At 35.2% G+C, this 23441-nt stretch overlaps 1 protein-coding gene across 1 annotated transcript in view; it reads right to left on the bottom strand.

Annotated features, from left to right (window-relative positions):
• GPC5 (glypican 5) overlaps positions 1-23441 on the bottom strand; it is a 744086-nt gene that overhangs the window by 61218 nt on the left and 659427 nt on the right. The gene's annotated exons all lie outside the window — the stretch shown is intronic.

The raw sequence follows: 23441 nt of genomic DNA, 5'->3' as shown, positions 1-23441 counted from the left end.
AAAAAAAAAAAAAAAAAAAAAAAAAAGTGGTTTAAATATTAGTTACTGCTCTCAAACATTCTGCCTGCCAGGAAATGTCTGGGGAAGCTGAACACTTTCCCAGTTAAGCTATATGGGTACAATTCCTATCTTTTGAAATAAATCATCTATAGGAGTGTCTTTGCAGAAAAAATCTTTACAGTGATTAAAATGTAATTGCTCACTGAGAACTTGTTGCATAATTCAGTATCTGTCTCTATAATGGGAACAAACTGTATGGTTTGAGCATGCTTTTAGATGCAGATTGAGCTCTTTTCTATATCCAAGATGAAAAGCAGCCTTGGACTTGCCTGATAACTGCATTTGATTTTAGAATGAAAGTAGACAGACAAATTGGGAAAGTAAAATTTCAAGATCAAAGCTCCATCACAGAATCTTTTACAAGCCTGAGAAACAGAATACAATGGTTAGGGTGCTTTTATTCAAAGGTGTATCAAAAGCGGATGCTTGATTTTAGAGACAGTTTATTCTTGGGCTAGCACAGAGCAGATGCAACCTAGAAGTCAAAAAAACTAGATTAGAGGAGAAAAATAGCTGTGCTCATAGAAACCTTTTGCTTGCCCATTCCTGAGGTCACTGATATAAACTTCAAAGGATAGTATTTATATCCCTTATACTTTAATACGTTAGTGTTGTCTTTCGAATCTATCTACAAAGGGTCATTAGGAGGCAAGGTGCAGCAATGTTCAAAGCAGTTGCATTAAAAAAAAATAATTAAACCCAAGCATTTTATTAAGCTCAGTCTCAGTCTAGCTTCTTTATTTTCTATTTCAAGGCTTTAAAAATGTAAAAAAAATGAAGAGGAAAGGGAAAGGTAAGGGAGCTCCAATAAGCCCTTTTCACCTAGCTGATCCATATCATGATTAAATCAGTGTTTAGATAACCTTAACCACTCCTTTCACTGCTATTATTTCCTTGCTAGATAGTTCTAGCGAACATGAAAAAATTTCTTTTGTTCATATAAAAATGAAATAACCTCAGAGAAAGAAATGTTCAAGATCCTAAGTATATACTTGCTATATATTTATCTAGATCACAGCCTATTGGACCCAGTGCTATTGTAAAATGCCAGCTTCTCAGAAATACAGTCAGCTCACTGATATATAGACTAAACCCCACAACTTTGCATCCATAAAGACAACTTTGTCACTTAAGCTCTGTCTACAATCAGTCACAGCAGGTTCCCAAAAACATAATTCATGAGGTGCAGTGTCTCTCCCAGAGCTCTAGGAGTTGCTGCTTATGTAACACCCTCCATCATACTTCAATATTCTGAGAAAGCAAAGATAGATGAGAGAATTGGATATGTTTGCAGTTGCTGAGTCATTTGATTAGAGGATGTGCCATAAATCGTGAAACAGCTGGAGTTTCCTACAGGCTTCATTCCCAGTTATGTTGCATCATCTTAGCCCAGATGGTAAAACACATATATCTGAGACCAGGTCATATCGTGCTAGGCTTTGAGCAACTGGATGCAGTGCATTCTTGTAACTGCTAATGTCTCAGAGAGCAATCCAGAAGCCCTCCCAACATAATTAATTGTGGCCATGAAGCATCCAGCTGTAGCTGAATCCAAGCACATCCAAGTATTTTCTGCGCTTGACATAACCTCTGCCCTGTTTTTCTTCAGTATCAACCCCTTGATTTTTTGATCTGGGAGCTGGTAACTGATAAGGACTGGTTTATTTTAGTGGTGTTGGTTATGTTTGGTAAAGAATAGACAGAGGAATATCTGTGGTTCATGAGAGAGGTTTATACTGGAGTCTATAGTACTTCACAATAAAAACTATGTTAGATGTTAAATAGATCCAGTCCTGCTCAGTGCCCAAGGGTGATATCTCTGCTACCATGTCGTCTGTGTTCATGCTTGTGAATATAAATGTACACAGGTACAGAGAGTCTTTAAGATGATGAAGGATATATGCAATCCCTGCTGTCTCCTCCACAGAAAATATTTGAATTTCAACTTCCAAAGGGAAGTCACTGAGCATATGAAATAGGCCAGGAAGAAAGAAAGCAGGGAAATCAGTTCCCTTAACCTCCTTGATCTTAGATGGAGAAGTTTAGCGATGGAATATATAGCCTTAGCATAGGAAATATAATTCAAGACAGCCTGAGGGAAAGGATAAAATAAGAGAAATGAGGAACAATAATGATCAGCTTCTTCCCCGAGGATTTATTTGTTCTACATGTTTGCAAGGGAATTTATGGTTAGTTGTTCAGGCCACCTACTGGCAATTTTTTACAGCTCAAAAATAAATTCTGATGTCATTATTCTGTGACTTTGCAAATGTCAGTTGTGTTAAGGAACTGCTGGCGTCAGGAGCATTTCAGAGAACTAATCGTAGTTAATTTTGGCTTAATAAAATGAACAATTTATGTGATCAAACAGAAAATGTGGTTTAGACAATACAGAGCGTGTGGCAAACAATATAAGAAATCAGAGCGGTTTTTCTCTAAAGAAAACTTTCATTACTTTTGTTTGACTAAATCTCAGTTTCAAGTGTACCGTTTACCCAATGTCTCCTCTCCTCTTAGTTTTACTCCTTTCCATGTAACAATAATGATTTGAGTCACAGCTGTTTCACTGGAAAAACCTCCTCCATTTCAATGCAAAGAAGTAAATCTGTTTAAAACAGCTTCAGTGGTAGATTAAACTAATCTATTTCACTTTGCACAGAAATGGGCTGGAAATTAACATGATCCGTTATGGCATCTCAGCTGTGAGGCTGGTAACAAGCAGCTGTGGGGGATAATTTCATAAACTATTTCAGCTAGTGCCATAAGAGCATTTCTGCTTGTGCCCTGACATATTGACAAGTCCTGTAAACTCTTAATGTGTGGGCTAGTTACAGATAATACGAATGTATTTATGTCTGCATATAATTAATAAGCAAATCACCACAGACCTATCGTGAAAGTGGATTAGCACCTTGCAAAAGGCTATGGATATTTGGATACTTAAGGAGAGTTTCTGCAGTAAAATGTAGCTGGCCACAAATAAAGAAGTCAAGAAAGAAGAGTATAAGTGGCAGAGAACAAGATTCGTTTGTAAAAAATGCAAAAGCACTTCCAACAAGGAAAACTGTTAGCACAGAATGTGATAGTGTGAAGCAAGAAAAGGAAAAATCAGTGAGTGATCTATCAGCTGTCGAATTTGCCATTTGACTGCTGTTTACCAACTTTATGGTAAAATGAAGACCTGAAGGGCACGTTTCAGTTATCTTCAGATAATTGATGTCTAACCACAGATGTCTAACAATTGAGATGCCCTAAAGATATAGTCCCTGGCTTTTCAGCTGCTGCTTCCAATGGGTGTAGAACTCCCATGGCTTATGTGTTATTTTTGCCAGCCCTGTGTAGATATCTTAGAAACACTATGACATCTAAAGTGATATATGGTATATTCATTTAGGTAACTAAATTTAGGTGTCTGAGATGAATTCCACCCATATGCCTCTGCAAGGGAGAAATACTAGATGAAACACATAGGGAGAAAAGTGAGGGAAAAGACTTCTGGTCTTCTGATCCTGGCAAGGGTTTAACTTTGGTGAATGCTTGATCTGAGCGACAACTCAGCCCTCAGCAAAATGACCTGAACCAGATTTTGGATTGTCTTTTCTGTGGAAACAGTCCAGAAGTCTACAGTCTATTACTGTGAACAAATACTGCAAATACTGCAAAAGTAAAATGAGTCTATGAATTTCCAGCTGTGTGATGAAACTCTTGTTTGGTTTGCTTAATACATGCATAGAACAAGAGTCTCTAAAAGCTTGGTGTATGCATTTTGAAACAAATTCTAAAAAAATTAAGCTTCAAAACAAATAGAAGGTCTGATATAATCGCATCTATCTTACAGATAAAAGCAGAAGTAGTGACATGCACATGGTGTCTGTTAACATGCTACTAAATTGTTTATCTCAAGGCAATAATTTTATTTTTAACATTAAAAAAAAAAAAAAGAGTTTACTGGCAGTGACTAAAAGTTATATTAGAATCTGAAAAAATTTAGTTGGTAGGAAATGCAAGTGATCATATAGTCCATCCCCTCTCCCCACAGTAGGCTCAGATATCTTTAAATCATTCCTGACAGGCTTGCCTAGCCTGCTTCCTAATGAAGGAGGTTATATAACCTTCCCAGCCACCTGTTCCAGTACTTCACTGGTCTTACAATTTAATTTTTTGTTGTTGGTGGTGGTTTTCCTAATGTATCTTTCTTTTCTGTTTGATTTGTCAGTTATATGGGAATATAGAATATTCCCTCCATCTTAGATTGTTCTCCCCTCACTGAGATGATGATTTTTTCCCAATAATAGTTTAGTTCTTAGTAAGCAAAGACGAGTTTATCAGGCAAAAGTTACCATTTGTTTAGAAGTACACTGTATCTACACAAATTCAGTCTTCACTACAAACATTGAACACATTCCACCACTTAAGGCTATGACTCAACTAGTACAAATACAGAGAAATTAGTAGTAATACTATTCCAGGGTATATGACTACCTATACCTATTAATGGTGTTCAGGAATTATTTTGTCAGTAAGTAAATCATAGCTTCAAACAGTCTTACATTGAGTAGGTGTACCAGTGGATATCTACTTTAAATCATCTTCATTTAAGTTACCATTCTTCAAATTTAATGAGCAACTTCTGAAAGAAATACCTACTTACAGGATTTCTGTATTATTTTAGAAAACAGTCTTGAAACTGGATAATTCTGTATATGTAAGTTTTAAACCAGTTCAGAAACATTGTAACGAAGCCTCGAATGCCACTATTAACTGTTATTGTCCAATATGTTGTCTTCAAAATTGAGGGTTCAATGGTCTTGAAAAGTTGCTATGACAGCAGGACATTGAATGGACAAACCAGCATTATCCCAGAACATAAGGTATTATTTGGAGCCAAGTATCTGTGGTGGGATTTAGATCCACACTGTATGTTATGTGAGCTCTTGAATCAAGCTGATCATCTGAAAAGTTCTTCAGCTTCCCCAAATCTGGGGGAATTTGGTAAACTGACAAACTCACCAGATACTAGTGCTTATATTAATTAGAAAACCGTTAACTACAAGGGCATTTAGTTATCATCTCGCTCACAGGTAGGAACCTACATTTAGGGGCCCACAATTTTGGAGCTGCATCTTATATCTAGAGGAGGGATACATACATCCAAGCTAGTTGCTAATTTCTTCATGGAAATAATTATATAAAGAAAACTATAACAAGTTAAAAAAAAAAAAAAAAAAACCAAAAAAAAACCCAAAACAAACCACCCACAAAGTAAGGTAAGACAAAAATTACACTGAGGAATACCTTGTTAAAAGCCCGAGGCTTAGAATTTCAATTTTCCACATACAGTAATTAATCCTTTAAAGAACATAAAAACCAGGAATTGGGGTCTGGAGACCCAATAGATGATTAAGATATAAAATTAATGCTCAGAAAAATAAAGGCAGTAGCTGAGAAGCTAAGTGAATACATTACATGGATGATCACCATGACAGAATTAAGGCAAACACTGACACTTGCATCTTTTTTATGAGTTGACCAAAGTTTTATGAGTGGAAGTTGACCAAACTGGAGAATCAGGAGAAAAATAGTAGGAAAAATTGACAAAATGAACACTAACAAATAGCCAGGACCTCAGAATATTAATCTACTTACTGATTGTAGTGTGTAACCTAAACCTTTAGATGACCATTGGGATTAGTAGAATAGAAAACAATAAATTAACTCTGTTATTTTTTAACCAGAGATGATTCAAAGTTACAAATCAGTACAGCTGAATACTCTTCTAGCCTACCAGTAAAAATCTCAGTAAAAGCTGTGTTTGAACAGGGATAAGTCAACAAAGCTATTCTAGCAGGAGGGAGTCTTCTGTAAAAAATCATATAAACAAATATTGGCATCATATACTTTAAATTTTTAAAGATAAATTTCAGGGTATCCTAAAAAGAATATTTAAAAAAAAAACCCAAATAAACATAAAAAACTTCTTTATGTCAGTCACTGCAGATAAAAAAAATAGGAAATAAATCATAAAATAAGCAGTCTTTTTTTCCCAATAGAAGGCATTCAAATTAGGTCTCTCTCCTAGTATGTGTTGTTCAGCATACTCATTAATTATCTGAAAGAGAAGGTAAGTAGTAAGAATATAATTTACTGATAATCTTAAATTATTCAGGATAGTAAAAGTAAAAAATTACCGTGGAGATGTGCAGAAAGATGTCAAAATATTGACTGACTAGGCAATAAAGTGGCAAATGAAATTCAGTGTTGATTAGTGCAAATTAGTACACGTAGGAAAACAAGTCAAACTATATACAATGACTGACTCTAAACAGCTATTGCCACAGAGGGATGAGAGCTATGATTTACTAAAGATAGTCCTATGAACACTTTGATTTAATGTTCATTGTTTACAACAAGCAAATTTTAAGAACTATTAGGCAATGAACTAAAAAAACCTGAAAGCATCCTTATAGCATAATGTGCTGAATCTTGAATACACGGACTTCTGATTCCCCTTTGTGAAAAGAGTACAGTAAAACTACAGGAGATACAGAAAGTAAACGAGTTCTGTTGAAGATTTCTATACAATGGTTTCTATGTAACAACAACTTAAATATACTAAAATTCATTGGAAAAGAAAGATGGAATAGAATGTGAATCAGGATCACCTATATGAGAAATGAAACTGGAAATGGTTTATTCAGTTGTTTAGAGTGCAAGAAGGAGGGTCAACATGGGTTTTTTTGGGTAGCGGATTTTTTTTTTTTTTAAATATACATTATGAACCATTGCACTCATTATTCTAGGATGTTAAGAAATTATTAAACTCATAAAAAACCATTACCAGCTAGTAAATATTAAGAAACAATCTGCTTCAGATCACTGGGAGTGTGGACTGGTCCATGCAGGCAAACATCACTGTACATTCTGCTCCTTTACATTTACCTGAAGTTTGCATAGGGGACTCTCTTAAGAGCCGAGTTACTGGATTAGATGGGCAAGGCTATGAACTTGATGGCACTGCTGTAGGAGCTCTTATATTTTCATATCTACATTCAGAAGAGAATTCAATGATATCAACAGTAAGGTTAGACCTAAGATCCATCCACCACAGAATCCTGTCTTTGAGTAGTAAGTTTCAGAGGAGGGAAAGGATGCTGGTGATGAAGGGGTCACTTTTGGTTCATCTGTTTTGTCACATCTCTGGGCAGATCCAGCACCCTGGAGGCCTTAGTGGAATAGAAGGGCAGCTCTGTTTGATGCCAACATCAACCTTGGTGTTTTATGCTTTTCATTGCTTGATCCTCATTCCTTTTTTTAATTTCAAGGCACAATTGATTTTAAGCTGCCTTCATATGCCAGTACCCTGGCCTGAAAGCATATCTAGCACATCTGAGAGCAGCTGTAGAGCATTAGGATGTCCTCCAACATCCATGCCAGTGCTGAGTCTCAGTGTTGTACTGCCTCACATTGCTGGCTATGCACTATGGGAGCAGAGTCCCCATTAGAGGGCTTCATTAGCCCTCTTTATGAACACAAAGAAAAATACCAAAGTGCTCTTTGGATATAACAGTTTCTTCCTTTTAGGAAAGGTACCAGATCACATGTTAGAGATTAGATATAATGACCTCTTCTTCCTCCTTCAGAAGATGACAGGGTTTGCAGAATGCAGTCAATAACAGCTTGCCCACTGGAAGCCTCCCAAATTATGGGAGCAATGCTTTTGGAGCAAACACAACAGAAAGCAGACTGCAAACATAGCAAGAAGCTGCTTGTACTTGCAGTGCTGGTTCTTTTAATGAAAAGCCAGATTCTTTTCAGAAAGAGGGAATTCTCTCACATTATTAACCAGGAGGTGATACATACAGCAACACTACAGCCTAGGAACAGGGAGAGAAATGCTGTCTTTCTTGCTTTGTAAAAACAACTGATGGATCTTCCTTTCTGACTAAATTTAAACTGGAAAAATATCTTAATTCAAAATTGCTTTAACTGTACTTATTATAGGCAGAAACCAGAGCAGGAAGCGCTACTTTTGCTTCTGTTTTAAATCTACCATTTAATTCCTCTATTTCACTGACTCAGTTTTATTATGTTTATTATACAAACACTGTTTTACTTCAACATTAATGATGTTCCATTTTCCTACTTTTCCATTTTAGGACTTTTTTCTCTATGTGTTTGATTGTTGAAATATATACATGGATATATAAAGTGAAACATAAGCAAATGAAAGTCCAGATAGTGGATCCATTCCTGTATTATATAAATGCTCTCCTGTGGAGTACTTCTGCAACAGAGCTGTGGTAGTGTGTTGGCCTTACATATTTCTTGTCTGAACTGAATTTGGACACTAAATTCTATTACTTGTCTATTTCAGAGATGGCCATTGCTAAGAAAGTACCTAAAAAATCCCTTTCTTTGGACTACATCTATTTTGGTGGCTCAAAATTTCTGCTGCAATGTAGGATTTATGCCCTTTTGGGACAAACAGTTTCTTAATGACAAGATGATCTGACCTCACAGTAATTTTGCACTGAGGCTTGGTGCAAAGCTTTCACATGACCTTTCAGTTTGGACCAATCTTTTTATAGTCTTACTGGCAAATAGTAGAGAAAGACACCCCTGACTAAAAGTATAAAATTGGCTATGTAAAACCCAAAATGTTGCTGTGTGAGCCAGCTTTCATCCAAATATAAGTTGTACATGCAACACATTTATTAACATGGTAGAAGCCTGGTGTAGTGCTGAGGTAAGAAGAAATTCAGTGTGTTTGCCAGGGTGCATTAACAGGCTGGTATAGCCAGCGCATATTTAAGGTGCATGCTGCTAGGTCTGCCTGGTGTAATACCTGAGGCTAACAACTTCAATCAGCTCTGTGTTAGCTGTTGTACTGCACTCTGTTATGCAGTGTGTGCATGGTTGATATTTCTTCCCAGCAAACAAGAATTATTTGTTTTCAAAATCAAAGGTAATGTAAATTCATGTCCTTGGGTTTTTTGCACCTTCTCGCATGTATGCTTATGGTCCTACTTTATGTACAACCATAAACCTTGTACATGTTATGAACCTTTTTTACGCACCAAATTCCTTGTTTATACATCATTGATGATGCCCATGTAATAGCAAAAGGTTTTACTTTTTTTTTTTTTTTTACATGTTACAATATGAAACTGAATCAGATATTCTCTGCTTAATATATCCTTAGTGCAGCTATATTTCTGTCACCGATTACCCTGTCCTGATATGGTGATGGAAAACCACAAACACTCAATAGAGTATAAGAAAACTGCGTCAAAAAGATGCTCCAAAAAAAAAAAAAAAAAAAAAAAAAAGGACTTATTAATTAAATATTAAGAAGAGAATTAATATAGCTTCAACACTAAAAGACAATTATTAAAGGAAAGCAATACTTTATGTAGTTAATCCATTATCTCTGCTCTTCTATAAACGTTACAACTATTTGGACAACATTACAGATTCATGACCCAAAAAAAAGTTAAGCGCAGGGAGTTGTATAAACTTTTACCCTTTATGCCTCATATTTTACAAGGACTTTACTCTGGAATGAGAAAGTTGATACACCTAAAGACAGGATGAGGAACATGATCACATACAACCACTCTTCTAGGGATAGTAAGACTATGTCCAAATATCAAGAGACTGATATTTGCTGTGTCTGTAATGCTCCAGAGTTCATAATCATTACAAACTTACCTTTCATTAAAATGAATACCTAACATTCATATGACACATCAGAGGATTCTTTATGGAGAGTTGTTTTGATACTCAAAGTCTGGAAGAACCTAATCCATGGTTATTTTGTGCTGTCAGGTTAACAGTTCCTGTATGTTACCATTTTCACTATAGCTTTTTAGTTTGTCATTAGCCACTAGAAACGAAATCTACTGCTGTGTCTTAGTGTGAATAATAACCCCCGTGCTAATACAGTCTTTGGAAACCAAACTTTGTCTCAAGAAAAATTTTACAGTTGGGCTGCTTGCAAAGCTCTCAAATAGTAATTTCTATATGGAATAGAATGGTATTTCCATAACAAAACTTGCAATAACTTAAAAAGAAAGGATAATTTTGTGACTAAGATAATTTAAATTAATAAAATGGAAAACTTCTAGTCAATGAACTACTGTTCCCACAAAATGACAGATATTCCAGTGGTTTATGAAGCTCCTGAATAGTCAGATAATTATGAATTCAAACCTAGCAAGAAAAAATGGTAGGATATTCTTAATGTAAAAAAGGGGGAAAAAAAAGAGACATGATCTGTCAAAAAGGCACTAAAACTTGGACAAAGAACTTGCTGCCATTCTAACATTACTTTGAATCAAATATGGAGTAGATGGCATATATCAAGGACTTGTCAAATTCTCTAGCAAAGCTTTTTAAAAGATTTGAAAACAAGAGATAACCCTTCTCAGAGTACTGAGAATTGGTATGTAGAAGTTTTAGAAAGTAATGCTTCAAAAGAACAGCAGATTTTTTGGGCAAGATGTAAATGTATATTTCCTCTTTAAACACTTGCGGCATGCAGTGGTGCACTGTACTCAACCAATAAAAGCAGATAGAATGTGAATAAAAATACAAATAAACTTTGTGTCTAATCCTTTCTCAAAGAGGACTGTACCTCCTTTTAAAGTGCAACTAGTATTTAGTATTTTCAATACTATCGATTTACAGTGAACATTATTGAGAAACAGTATGTTGCTTTTCTCTGTGACTGTCTTACTCTAGCTGAGTGTGAACTATTAAAACATGCTTATCAGAATTTTGTGGAGAATAACCCTGGAGGTTAACGTCATGTAATGCTTTGGATAAGCCCTGAAAAGGCAAAATTTTGGCTTCTCTTTCAACCAAGAATTAAGTAAAATGGCATTAGAAAACAGGATTTAAACAGAGCTATGCCCAAGTCTGACTCATCATTGACCTTACCCATATATGAGCAGCAGAGGATAAGTAAATGTTATTATGTGCTCCCACTCTGCCTGGTTGTGCAACAGATATTTCAGATGACAGTGTCTTAGTGCAATATATTATTGCTTATTTGCTGAAAGAAAAGAAGATTCTATAAAAGGAGGTAAAAGGAAAAGGGAATTGCCTTGAGATGTAGTATTTTTCCTTAGTTCACAGAAGAGTCACAAAAGGGTGTCAGGCTTTTCTGCAGGACAAATTCTCCTTCCCAGTGCTCAAGGCATTTCAGCAGAGAGCACAGTGCACAGAACTTGCTCTTATAAACTATTCCCTCGATCACAGTGAGATGGCTGACTCTTTTATGTCCCTTAAACTGTGACACAATCTCCTGCCTTTATTTCTCAATGTGATAAAAGGTTTTCATAATGCAGCACATAGGGCTAGTGCAGTCTGTACCACTGTGTTCTGTTTTGCATCCCAGAACGGACTCTGGAAAATGTAAACAAAGCAAACAAGCAAGCAAAGCCTCCATTTATCCTCTGGCCTTTTTCTTTCAATAGAAGAGAAATGCCGCCTTTTATTCAAGCAAAACCGAAAATGACATTGTCACTGAAAGGTGCTGTCTGTTGTAAAGCTCATGGTGCTTTGAGCTAAGCAAAGAGACAATTAAAACCAATAAAGCAGTAAAGGAAACCATGAGGAAATTTAACATGAAAGTAAAAAACAATGCAAAATCCTGCATATCAGATTTGCAATCAAGTTCACTTTCTCTTCAAGGGAATAAAGTAAGTTACACAAAACATTTACACAGTATGCTGAAGTTACTCTCTGCAAAGATAAGTGCATTGCAAGAGTCATTCAGTATAGAAATATCTGAGGTTATCAAAATTTTATAAAACTGTGCTTAGCTTTGGCAGCATAAAAATGTCAGCGTTATCATCTTTTACCAGATACAAAACTAATCAGTAAAAATTTATTATTGATTCCATGATCAGTGTGGTCTCCACTAACACAAATACACAACTCCAGCAAAGATGGTCCTTCTTTGAAATGTGTATGGATGGAAATGAATCTGTTTTCAGGATTGCAGGATATTGCACTTGTCATGGGGAATAAAATAACAACACACAGTACTCTTGTTGAAATAACCTGTGGACATGATAATAGAAGGCTACAAGTGAGATGAAGGAGTAGGAAAGAGTAATAATAAATTAATGGAGCTACAACCCCCCACCCCCCCACCCCCACCCCAGAAAACATTTAAACTTGCAAGACCTGGCTCAGGTAGAAACTACTTAGTGACAGATTGCAGAGCAAAGCTTCAAGTTCACTGTGATAAATGAGCAAAAGGAGGTGCCCTGCCAACATGAAGATACTACAGGCTCAGCTGCCTTTACCTAATGAAAGATACCTAGTGCTGTTTGGGCTACAAGGATGCCTTAAGGAATGTCATATAACACCAGATTCCTCTATGTAGTCAACTGTGTTAACACCTTCCTTCTTCGGTGTACATTTTAATAAGTGGAGTTTGTGTTTCTTAGTCTTTCATCATACCATACAAAACTTGAATTTACTCTTCCTGGACTGGCTCTAATTTCCACATGCTGTCCTCTCCCTTTGTGCCCCCACCCTTGATAAGGCATTAATAATTAATAAAGGAACAGAAGCTTGAAAATAGAACAAATCACTCAGCAAACAACATGAGCAAAGTAGGTCAGACTGAAAGTTCATGTAGCATGGGACCTTTTCTATAATAATGGCTTGTAGATGATGTTTAGGGAAAAATAGGAAAAGTGTGATACTTTTCAGGCTATTTTCCCAGCTTTAAACAATCTACAGTTCAGGGAGTTCCTTAGACATAAGCGATACCTTTGTATTGATATCAGATATTATATTGATATTATATTGATATTGGAATTCTTCCATAGCTGTCAAAGGTCAACCAATCATTTATTCCAATGAGTGACTTGACTGTTTCAAGGAATTTATTGACAAGAAAGTAAATGCTGATATTATGGTTAAGTAGTAACTAATTGAGCAGTACATGTATGTGATCTATCCAGTTTCTGGATAGTTCATTTGGAGAAAATAAATAAATAAGATTTACTGTTTCTGAACATTATGGGCTTACACAGTGTGACTTGGAATGTGTAATTTCAAATGCCAGAATGCAATGGTGGCAAAATGTGCTTTATATTGGTTTCACTGTCCAAAGTAGGATGCATTGTATTTTATCAAATAGGACACTAGCGTCATCAAGATGAATGACAATGTCTGTTCAAGTACGGCCCAGCAGAGAAAGAACTTCAGAAGATTTTGAAGGTGCTATACAATGTAGTTGAAAGATAAATTGTTAGTGACAGACAAGTTCTTTTTTACATTGTGTCAAAATAAAGTTGCATGACTATTAAGAAAAGACATACTAAAAGAGGATCTGAATCCAGGATCAGTTCTGCCCCACAGATTACCTCAATAACTTTAAACTCATATGGAAACAAAATTATATTTGCTGTTTGTTTACTTATAGTTTACAGAATCATTTAACAAAATCATACAATTTTTTTTTCATATACTTCAGGATTTACTAATAACTACAAACATTTTTTACATTGAGATTCTTAAATCCTTAAGATCACATTCTACAAAAACACTAAGACTCTCACATTAATATTTAACTGCCATGTAAGTTTGGAAAAAAATTGCTTAGTTGATTTTAGATTAATCCCTTTGTTCATGCATAAAATCTCACTTTTCCCCCTCTTTCCCCAAGGAGAAGCTTAAAATGTAGCTTTTACAAATCTAGCTTGCTCACCCTCATTAAAGCTGAAAGAAAAAATAAGAGGAAGTATACTGTGCTTGTCCATAATCATGAACTAGCATACTGTGTCATTCATATGGCTTACAGTTTTATCTCAGGAACACATACATTAGTTTGACCTCTGGATGACCTAAGATTAAAGGTGGTATAGGAAAAGATAGCTAACAAGGGACAGCTTAAAACTAACCATACTCCAGTCAGGGAGCTAGAGAGCCTGGTAACACATGCAGTGGAAATAAGCTGGCTGAATAAACCTCTCATGGAGCAAACTGATGACACCTTTCCTTCACCTTACAACAAACCACATAAATGTTCATACTTCCTTCAGATGCTGTGCTCTTAAGCAAATGAGCTCTTGAAATATTTCAATATTTACTGATAGAAGCCTTGTAGGATATTTACCCAGAATATATAAACTCCATCTGAAACACAATGCAACCCTTCTGCTGGAAAGCGGCACAGTACCAGCATGGGATTTGCTACCAGATCTTGCTTCTACTGATGAGTAAGAAGACATGACAACTCCTTGGAAGTCTCACACAAGAACAATGATTATGTTTCAGGACCTCTATGCTTGAAATATATGTAATGGAGAGAAAACCATGACAAGAATGTTTTTACTGTTGGATTTTAGTGTATAACAAATTGTGTACCAGCACGTTTTGGTAGACAGTACAGTGGTGTCTGAGTGCCTAGATGTACCTCAGAGCTCTACCTTAATATATAATACCTTAATAGTTAGCTTGTAGCTCAGGCTTTAATTTTTCCTTTTTAAAGTTTAATTTCTTCAAACTTTGAATTATTTTTTTTACTTATCTGTTTATTTTTAATATTTTCACCTCCTTTTTTTTTAAAAAAAATTTTCCTCCTATTATTCCAATTTATTTATTTATTTATTTACTTATTTTTCTGTTTCTTCTTTTTCTTGTTGCTGAAAAAGGAACAGGCAGTGATGCTGGTAAAGAAAAATGGCAAAAGTATTCCCTGACTTGTTTAAAAAAAAATATTTTACTGTTTTAGTTTTGGTAATTTTTATTCCTCCTTTGTATTGCATCTTATCTTTGCTGCAAGCTATACTAGCTGTCCCAGGTTTTCCATCTCATATGGTGTGGAATTTGCACTGTGCTAGATTGTCTTTAGAAATAGATAAAGTTCTTAAACCTGTATCTTTCGAAAATCTAAACGTATTTATGAGTTTATGACCACTGTATGTGATATATAAAACTGGAAACTTTAGTAGTTCAGGATCAGCTTCATCACCTGTTATGATGATAGCGGTGTCTAAGAGATGGGACAAGGATTAAAGGGAGAAGTTGAGCCAACACATGCTGCCTAAAATACAGTGGGTGTTGAATCTGGAAGTGAAGTGCTGGCATCACAGAAAAGAATGGCAAAGCTCTTCCTGATTTCAGCAGAGTGTGAATTTCATCACTGCTTTAATGAGACAACTAAAGAGCATTACATTAAACGCATTTTTTGCTCTTCCAGATGCAGACTCACTTTTACTTATCAATATTTAACCTATCCTTGTTATCATTTCAGAGTAAGTTTCAGTGAATGTAGCACTAAAAAGGTGTCTAAAATATTGAGTGAATCATAAAAGCAAATGCCAGAAAGAAAAGCAATATTTTTTTAAAAAGTTATCTTTTTTAACAAAGCACTATTCACAACTCTTTTTCTTACATCTCTGCTTGTGAAAGCATACATTGTTTTACCATGATAGCTTCCTAAGTGGTAGTAAATATGTGTTGAGTGACAGTGAGTTTGAGGAATACTATTCTATACCACTTGATTTTTATACTCCAGCAGCAAAAGGACCCTAACAACAACTCATACATGTAATTTGCCTTTTGTTCATCTGTTCTGTTCACTTGCACAGACAGTGTTGTCAGCTCTTATGCTGTTGCCATAAATCTCTTAATGGCTAATATTTTACATAAATATCTAGCTCTTGAAAGAGATGATTTTGTAAGTATTTCAGATTGCATTAAAGAGAAGAAGCATGTCTAGTATCTAATCTTTACATCTCTGAAGTTTGAATCAGGCCCCACCACACGAAGAAGAATTAGAGCCTTTTGCTAGCTCTCAAATCTCATGATTTGTAGACATTTGGGATCAGGAACGCTGAATGCTTGGGCAGTCTTCTCCTATATCAAAAGGTCTATTTCAGTAGGAGTCTGACTTAATCTTTGCAGGATGCTTTCTTTCTGTGCCATTTTTTTTTCCTATACAATTTTCCATCAGTAACACTTCAAAAACTTGACTGTGTTCCAGTTATCCACTTCCACAGAATTATTCATCTTACATTCACACTGATGTTACTAAGACATGGATCATGTCATGTGAGATGACAGTTCAGAGAGAATGGGAACACCCAAACAACTTCTCATCCCTCTCTGTCTTTTTATCAGCTTATTGGTACTCTTAACGCCATTGGTCCAAGGAGAGATTTTTTTTCTAATTTGCAGGCTGTCTTGTACTTCAAAAGTGATTAAAGCTTCTGTAACCAATAAACTAATAAGCTCTCTTCTGGTCTTTTAAATTCATGATAGTAGACTCTATTCCTTATAGAAACTTGTTTGAAATGTACACGTCAAATTTTAAAAATGAACAAGTAACTCTTTAGAACTCAGGTCTTAAATCTTATAAAAATAATAAAAAGTTCAACAAATTAAGAAAAAAAAATCTATTGTAGCTTCTTCTCAGATTTATCTGTGTTTATATCAACAGGAAGAAAAAAGCAATTCCGTATCAGAGAATTTGCAATACACAGTATTATATCAGAATCATCTTACTATAGATTGTTATTGTCAATAAACAGGGAATAAAACTCAATAAAAGGGAAAATGTGATAAAAAAAATATTACCACTTTTTTTGTGTGTGTTATCTTTTGCAGTAGCATTAGAATTTTCATTTTTAGACAACTAGAATGACTAAGGAAAACTTTATTTTCTCATGGGTCAACACTTTTTTGTCATGATGTTTTTCTGGTTTTATATGAAATCTTCTAGCCATTTTATTAGATACAATATCTAGACTATTGTGTAGAAATGGCTTTTGCTTTCTCAAGCAATATATTTAAGCAAACAAAGGAGCAGTCTCTCATTTTTTATTCCTACTGCTATAAATGCACACATACATATATATATATATATATATATATATATATACCCACAAAAATATATATATGAACACAGATAATCTTCTTTCAATGGCATTTCAAGGCTTTGTTCTGGGAACATTGTTTTTTTTTACCCTTGACTTATGTTAAGTATTCCACTCAGGTTAGGGAAGATGGTTGTCTGATTGCCTGCCCTATTTTTCTTTGCCAGAGAAGATAGAGTATGCTTATCTATTAAAAGCACTCCAGAGCTACATTAAGCTTGGATACCTGTGGAGCTTGTCAGCACAGGTTCTCACACAGGTCACTGGTTGCTGGGGCAGCCTCAAGAACAGAATAACAGGCACTATTTGATATGGGAAACATACATATCTGTGTCTTTTTCTTATCAGCATACTATAAAAAAAAGTGGATAAGGAAATAGAGTCAATTTGGCTTTTTTCCCCACTTTTCTAATTTTTGTTGTCTTTAATACAATTATTTATACTCTTGAATCACAGAAAGATTTAAAATCTTTGTAATGTTTGGGATATTTGTGCATCACCTCCATTTTTTCCTGGAGATATGTCTCAGTTCAGAAAAGAAAGATCATAGACACAGATAAGTAACTAACGACCAAAAAAAAAAAAAAAAAAAGAGGGAGTGGAAATAAGACACATCACAGATGATTTGATGTCAAATCATCCTATGACTACAGGTTTTTAGAGGTTGTATTCAGCTGTGCAAGCATAGGTGCCTACTGATTTAGGACATCTGAGGAGGCTGTTTAGATATCTACTACAGAACTGAGTTGAGAGCTATAGGAGATCTATGACTTTCTAGAGATGGAAGCTCTGTGGGAGAACTCTCAATACTTAAAAATGTATGAGACACCTATATTCAGGAAAGTAAATTGCTCCCTGCTAAGTTTTGCTTTTCATTATTTTATTGTTATTTAATGGGATAACACTGGGCTCAATTCAGGTGCCCAAGCAGAGGTCATGGTTAAAGGTGAGATTCCCAGTGATAGCCTGCCTGCTTGTCCCTAGATGGTCCTCTGGTGGTGGCAGAGTCTCCTGTGTCTCCTACAGATCTTGTGTCACAGCTGATAAACTTATGCAGCTGTCTCATCTTCTCTAGAGCATCTCATTTAATACCAGATGCTTACATACGGACAGCTGCATCAAGCTTCTGTGTACACCTATCAATAAACTGTCCTCTGTAAAGAAAGTAAACGTTGTGAAGATACAGATAAATTTTTACAATATTTTATAAGAAGATACTGTCTGCCATTCTGAACTACTCTTGCATAACAGTAGGTCCAGGATATTGCACTCGGTTCCCATGATTCTGGAACTTCCAGATTCTTTATTTTATTACCCAATTTAACAAAAATTCTACCAGGACAATGAAAACTGCTGTATTATCATGTAAACATCAGTGCATACATGTTTTTATTTTCAGGATATACTTGAAATAACATAAGGTTTTTGTTCTATATATGCCTGCTGTTTTAAACCCTTGACCTTTTAAAGCAAAAAATAACTATAAATTTACTCATTAATGTATTTTCTGGCACTTTCCTTTTAACACAGAACTCTTAATTCAAGTTTCAGAGTGTACCAGAATTTAGTTGTAGATAAATATTTATCCATATAGCTGTAAACCATAGCAGATGTACTATTAGTCCATGCTGCATAACCTTGGTCTGACAATCACCTAAACCAGATTCAGTAACTTGCCAGTATACATCATGCAGTGCCTGGTTATCATCTGTATGACAGTCCCTCATTTTATGTCTGTTTCTTGATTCATTAAAAATATTTTAGGAAGCTTTTCACAAACTACAATTCCATTAAGCAGATAACAGAAAAAATATGATAAAATAAAAGTGAATCTTCATTATCATAATTTTGAACTTTTTTTTTTTTTTTTTACATTTTTTTTAAGAGTTGGTCAGTTTGACTCCTTTTTTCTCTGCCTTACAAACTGAACTCCTTTGAAGCACTAGCACTACTGCTAAATTTTGAGTATAAATGTATACATTGTATGGCTGTCCCGTCTACTTTTAGGCACTAATTTTGTCCCATCATGCTTTAAGCACTAAATTAGAGATAGAAATATTTTAACAACAGTTCTATCTTCATGTAAGATTCTTCAGTATGTGAATATGTTGCCTTCTGCAGGTGCTTATCTCTGTTTCATGTTGGTATGCACTTAGAAATCTAGGCAGAGAGAGTGATTATGTCTGGCCTACTAAATAATACAGGGCTAGACATTGTTCCTGAGACTTGGAGTCAAGCGCAACAGGCTTGACCCATTCATACCATCTTCTGCCTACACTGCCTAGGCCTGTTTCCTTCTATAACAAATTTTTCTTCCAAGAGCTAGGTCAGGGTGGTCCAAAATAAAGATAAAGAGGGAGCTAAGAGGTAAGCAGCAGGTACAATCAAGCATCTAGTGCTCAAGTTCACACCCTAACTCTCTTTTACTTAGCTGTCTGTGAGGAAGATGAAGGCACTGCAGGTTTTTGTCAATGCTCTATGTGAAAAAAAAAAAAAAAGAATAAAGAAAAAATAAAAAATGTTCTTCGCATATACCTCTCCCATATCTCCAGATTTTTCTACCAGATTAAGTGTTGGGAAGAGCTAGCTGATTTTTGATCTTTCTGTGGAAACTGATGATACAGGGGACCTCTTGGTTTCCTGCCTACTTCTAATTTATGTGAAAATACTTTACATTTAAGGTTCAGAACAAAGTTTCAATACTTAGTATTAAGCAGTGATCACAAGCTAGACATAGTATCCGGAGATGCAAAGGAAGAACTATATATCACACTAATACTTAACATCAACTTTGTAATAACCTAATAGAGAACTAAAATAGAACTACTAACTAACTAGCAGGAAAAATGTTGAGAACTTCAGAACTTGAGTAATGCATAGTATGACACAGAAAGAACACAAGCATTAAGGGGACATTGTTAGTTTCTCCTGGCCTAAAGATTCTTGCCGTACTTCATATGATTGTTGAATCCTTCCATTTCTCTATAGCTTTTCCTCACAGCTGGCAAACTTGAAGGTCAGCTGGAAGTTAATAACTTTCTAAACAGTACGTAAAGCAGTTTCTGTGGAACAGTATTTACTATGGTGAATTAAGGACATCTAATGTTTTTCTATACAATAATACACATTAATTTGCTAAACATTAATTAATATTAATTTCAAAAATAAGCTATAATAAAGACAACCTAAACATATTAAAATAATCTTAAGAAAGTGAGTTGCATAACTTCAATTTAGATAGGAAATTTCAAGACTTCAGGTCATCAGGCCACCTTAGGCTTATCAGGTCGTTAGGTCATCATGGGATTTTTAAATTCCATTTGTCACTTAGTAATTGGATTTTGATAATAGTGACTTTCTTTCTTTCTTTCTTTCTTTCTTTCTTTCTTTCTTTCTTTCTTTCTTTCTTTCTTTCTTTCTTTCTTTTTATTTATTTTTTACTTTTTCTCTCATGCTATCATTATCAGTCTGGAGAGTGAGATCTGTGAGACCTGAATGTATCAGCAAAGGAGACTGCAAAATGTGCAATATGAAATGTGACGATTTATAGAGTAGTCATGTGACAATAATGTTTTATCCAAATAGCACCTTCATTAAGTAACATTAATAATTTAACTTTGGAAAATGTAGCTACTTTAACAATGCACAAATGTAAAAAGCAGCTGCCTATTTTGCCATTTTTCTCCCCAGCATATGCATTCTCAGCAAAGTACAGGCAAAATGCTGCCAAACCAGAGCAGTAGCAGCAATTACTCTAACAATATTTGTAGAAGGAAGATATTAGTCTTCTAAAGGGCACATGCAAACCAGGCATGTACATTAACTCTGAAGACACAACTGAAAAAAATTGTTGGAAGAGTGTCAACACATATATTAAGAGACTTCTAACATTATTTTCAAGAGTCTTAATCCCTTATCAATGGATTTAATCTGAAATATGTTATGCAAATATTTATATGACCCTGTTAACAAAGCCTATCTTTAGTTGTACATTTGTTTCTTCTCCTGAAGTATATCTTCTTGATTCTTTGTGATCTGTATTTTATAAATGTCAGGTCATAGTCTCTCGTATTCTATTGTCAGAAAAGTGTTTACCTTCTATGATATTATTCAGAAGTGCTTAACACTCAACTAGAAGAGTATTCATATTGAATTGGAGAGGATGAATAATTCACATGGTCTAATTTAACATTTTTTTCTTGAAATTAGATAATAACTTAACACAGGGTATAATCAATGTTTTCTAAGATACTGACATTCAAGGTGGTACTTGGTAACATCTAGAAAATGTACAAAACCATGTTTTCACAGTTAATTTAATGTAGTAGGTATTCTTTGTCACTCCTAGAGTATATGAAATTTTACTGCATGTGTTTATGGTTTCAGTAGATATTTAGAAGACAGTAACGACATCATGAAAATATAAGATGAAAGATCTCTTAATATCCCATCAGCAGGTTTTGACAACCTTGGCATTTCCACATAGGCTTTGGGAGGATCTGTTGGTTTAAGCCCTGCCGGGACCAGAGACCACGCTGCTGTTGTCCATCCCCCACCCTCGGACACAAGTAGGGCACAAACCCCGAGTTAAAATAAGAAGAAATTTAATACATCAGTGTAATAAACAATCTGAACAACAGTAGCAATTATAACAACAATAAACAGCAATAACAATGAACAAGACAAAAGATATACACAGAAATACCGCAATGGTTACAGACAGCCCCGTGCTCTCCGCGACCAAAGCCACAAAGGAAAAAGTTCCCACACTGTTGTGCTGGACCTGACGTCAGCATGGTATGAATAACCCGGCTGGAGATCCCTTCCCCCTCCCTGCTGGGGAAACTTAACCCTATCCTAGCTGAACTAGAACAGAGGACTTCCAGACTGGCAATTTCATTTTAAGTCTGGGTATACCACCTTTTCCTTTTTGCATAATGTTTTTATATATTATGTCATATACAGTCTAAAACCAAGGCCCAGGACTGAACTGAAGAAGACCTATTACAAAATATTAATAATAACCCTACTAAAGATGATTTATCTTTGCCACTGTTTTAAAATATGTCAAGATTTCAAACCTTTGTTCTGTCCCAGTTTCTGCCATAGATTTTGTACATAACCTTAGGAAAACCACTAGCGGTCAGTCTTTCCATACTGGACGTATAGGTGTGTGCCTATTGTGCCTATTTCTTTTGAGTAAAATGCTTATAATTTCTTGTACCCCAGAAGGTATGAGACTTTGGGTGTTTAACATTCACTGACATCAAGCTGAACTGGAGCATCAGAAGTTTTCACTCCAATGATGGTTCTTCCTCTCCGGGAAGAGGAGCAAAGGACAAAAACTGTAGCAAGGACAAAAACTGATGCAACTTATGTAGACTGTTGTGAGATTGCTTTTTCATCTGCAATTTGGTTGTCCCTGCCACAAGGGCAACAGTCATTTAGTGTGTGTGTGTGTGTGTGTGTGTGTGTGTGTGTTGCAAATTGGGTGGTAACTGCTTCAGATGGCCTAACATTTTTATGATGGTCAATGTATATTAACTAGACTGTGTTGTCACTTTTACTGAATAAAAAATTGTACTCATTTTCTTTTTTTTCTTTTTTTTTTTTTTTTTTTTTTTTTTTAGACATTTGAAAACATCACATTAAAGTTTTTGTAGAATACCTACATTCAGCAAGTTCAGACAACCTTGAGGTTCAATGACAGCTTTACTTTATTTCCACAGTTTTAAACCCATTTCAGTTATCTGATTTTCATGTCTCTGCTAATGAATCCCACTGGCAGAGTTAAGAATTGTGTTCTAAAACACACTTCATTATTATTCTCTAAAGCTTTTTACTCTGAGAGGTGGCAGTGGACAGCAAATTTTCTTTAAGAACAATGCCTATTGTGTTGCATAGGTCAGACAATCATATTGGTTTAGGGAGTGTCACTGATGCTCATTTTTTCTTTCTGGAAACTCATTTATCTTCTGGGAGTCAACCCCTTTCTGAGCTAGACTCAACCCATTAGTGATTGTCGTCAGAATGCTGCTGAGCTAGCTCAGGTCTGCTATCTTCTTGTTTTACAAACTATGATGAATGAAATGTAATTCATGAGAGTAAGTCTAATGATTTAGTGCTGGAACTGATTTGGAGGTTTCCGAAATAATTTATTTGCAAGTTGACTTACAATATTATAAACTAGAGAATCTCAGAATGTATTTGGTGACAAATCCTGCAGTCTTTATTCTACTCTCAAGAAAACACTGAAATGCTACACTTTTTCTTACTTCTCACATTATATGTAAAATGCAGTTAGAATATAATAAATTGTATTAGAACAGAGTCTAAGAAGAAAACAGCTTAGAAACATTGTAGTTTTACACAATAAATAAAAAGCCCATATGCATTACCGTGGCACAATGTCAGTATTATCTGCCCTATAATACCCCCCCCCCCCAAAAAAAAAAAAAAAAAAAAAAAAAAAAAAAA

The sequence above is a fragment of the Athene cunicularia genome (assembly GCF_003259725.1).
Source record: "Athene cunicularia isolate RWA chromosome 1 unlocalized genomic scaffold, athCun1 chr1_part1, whole genome shotgun sequence".
In the NCBI taxonomy this organism is placed as follows: Eukaryota; Metazoa; Chordata; class Aves; order Strigiformes; family Strigidae; genus Athene; species Athene cunicularia.
Note: the sequence above shows the minus strand (reverse complement) of the source record. Positions and strands in the feature narration are given on the sequence as shown.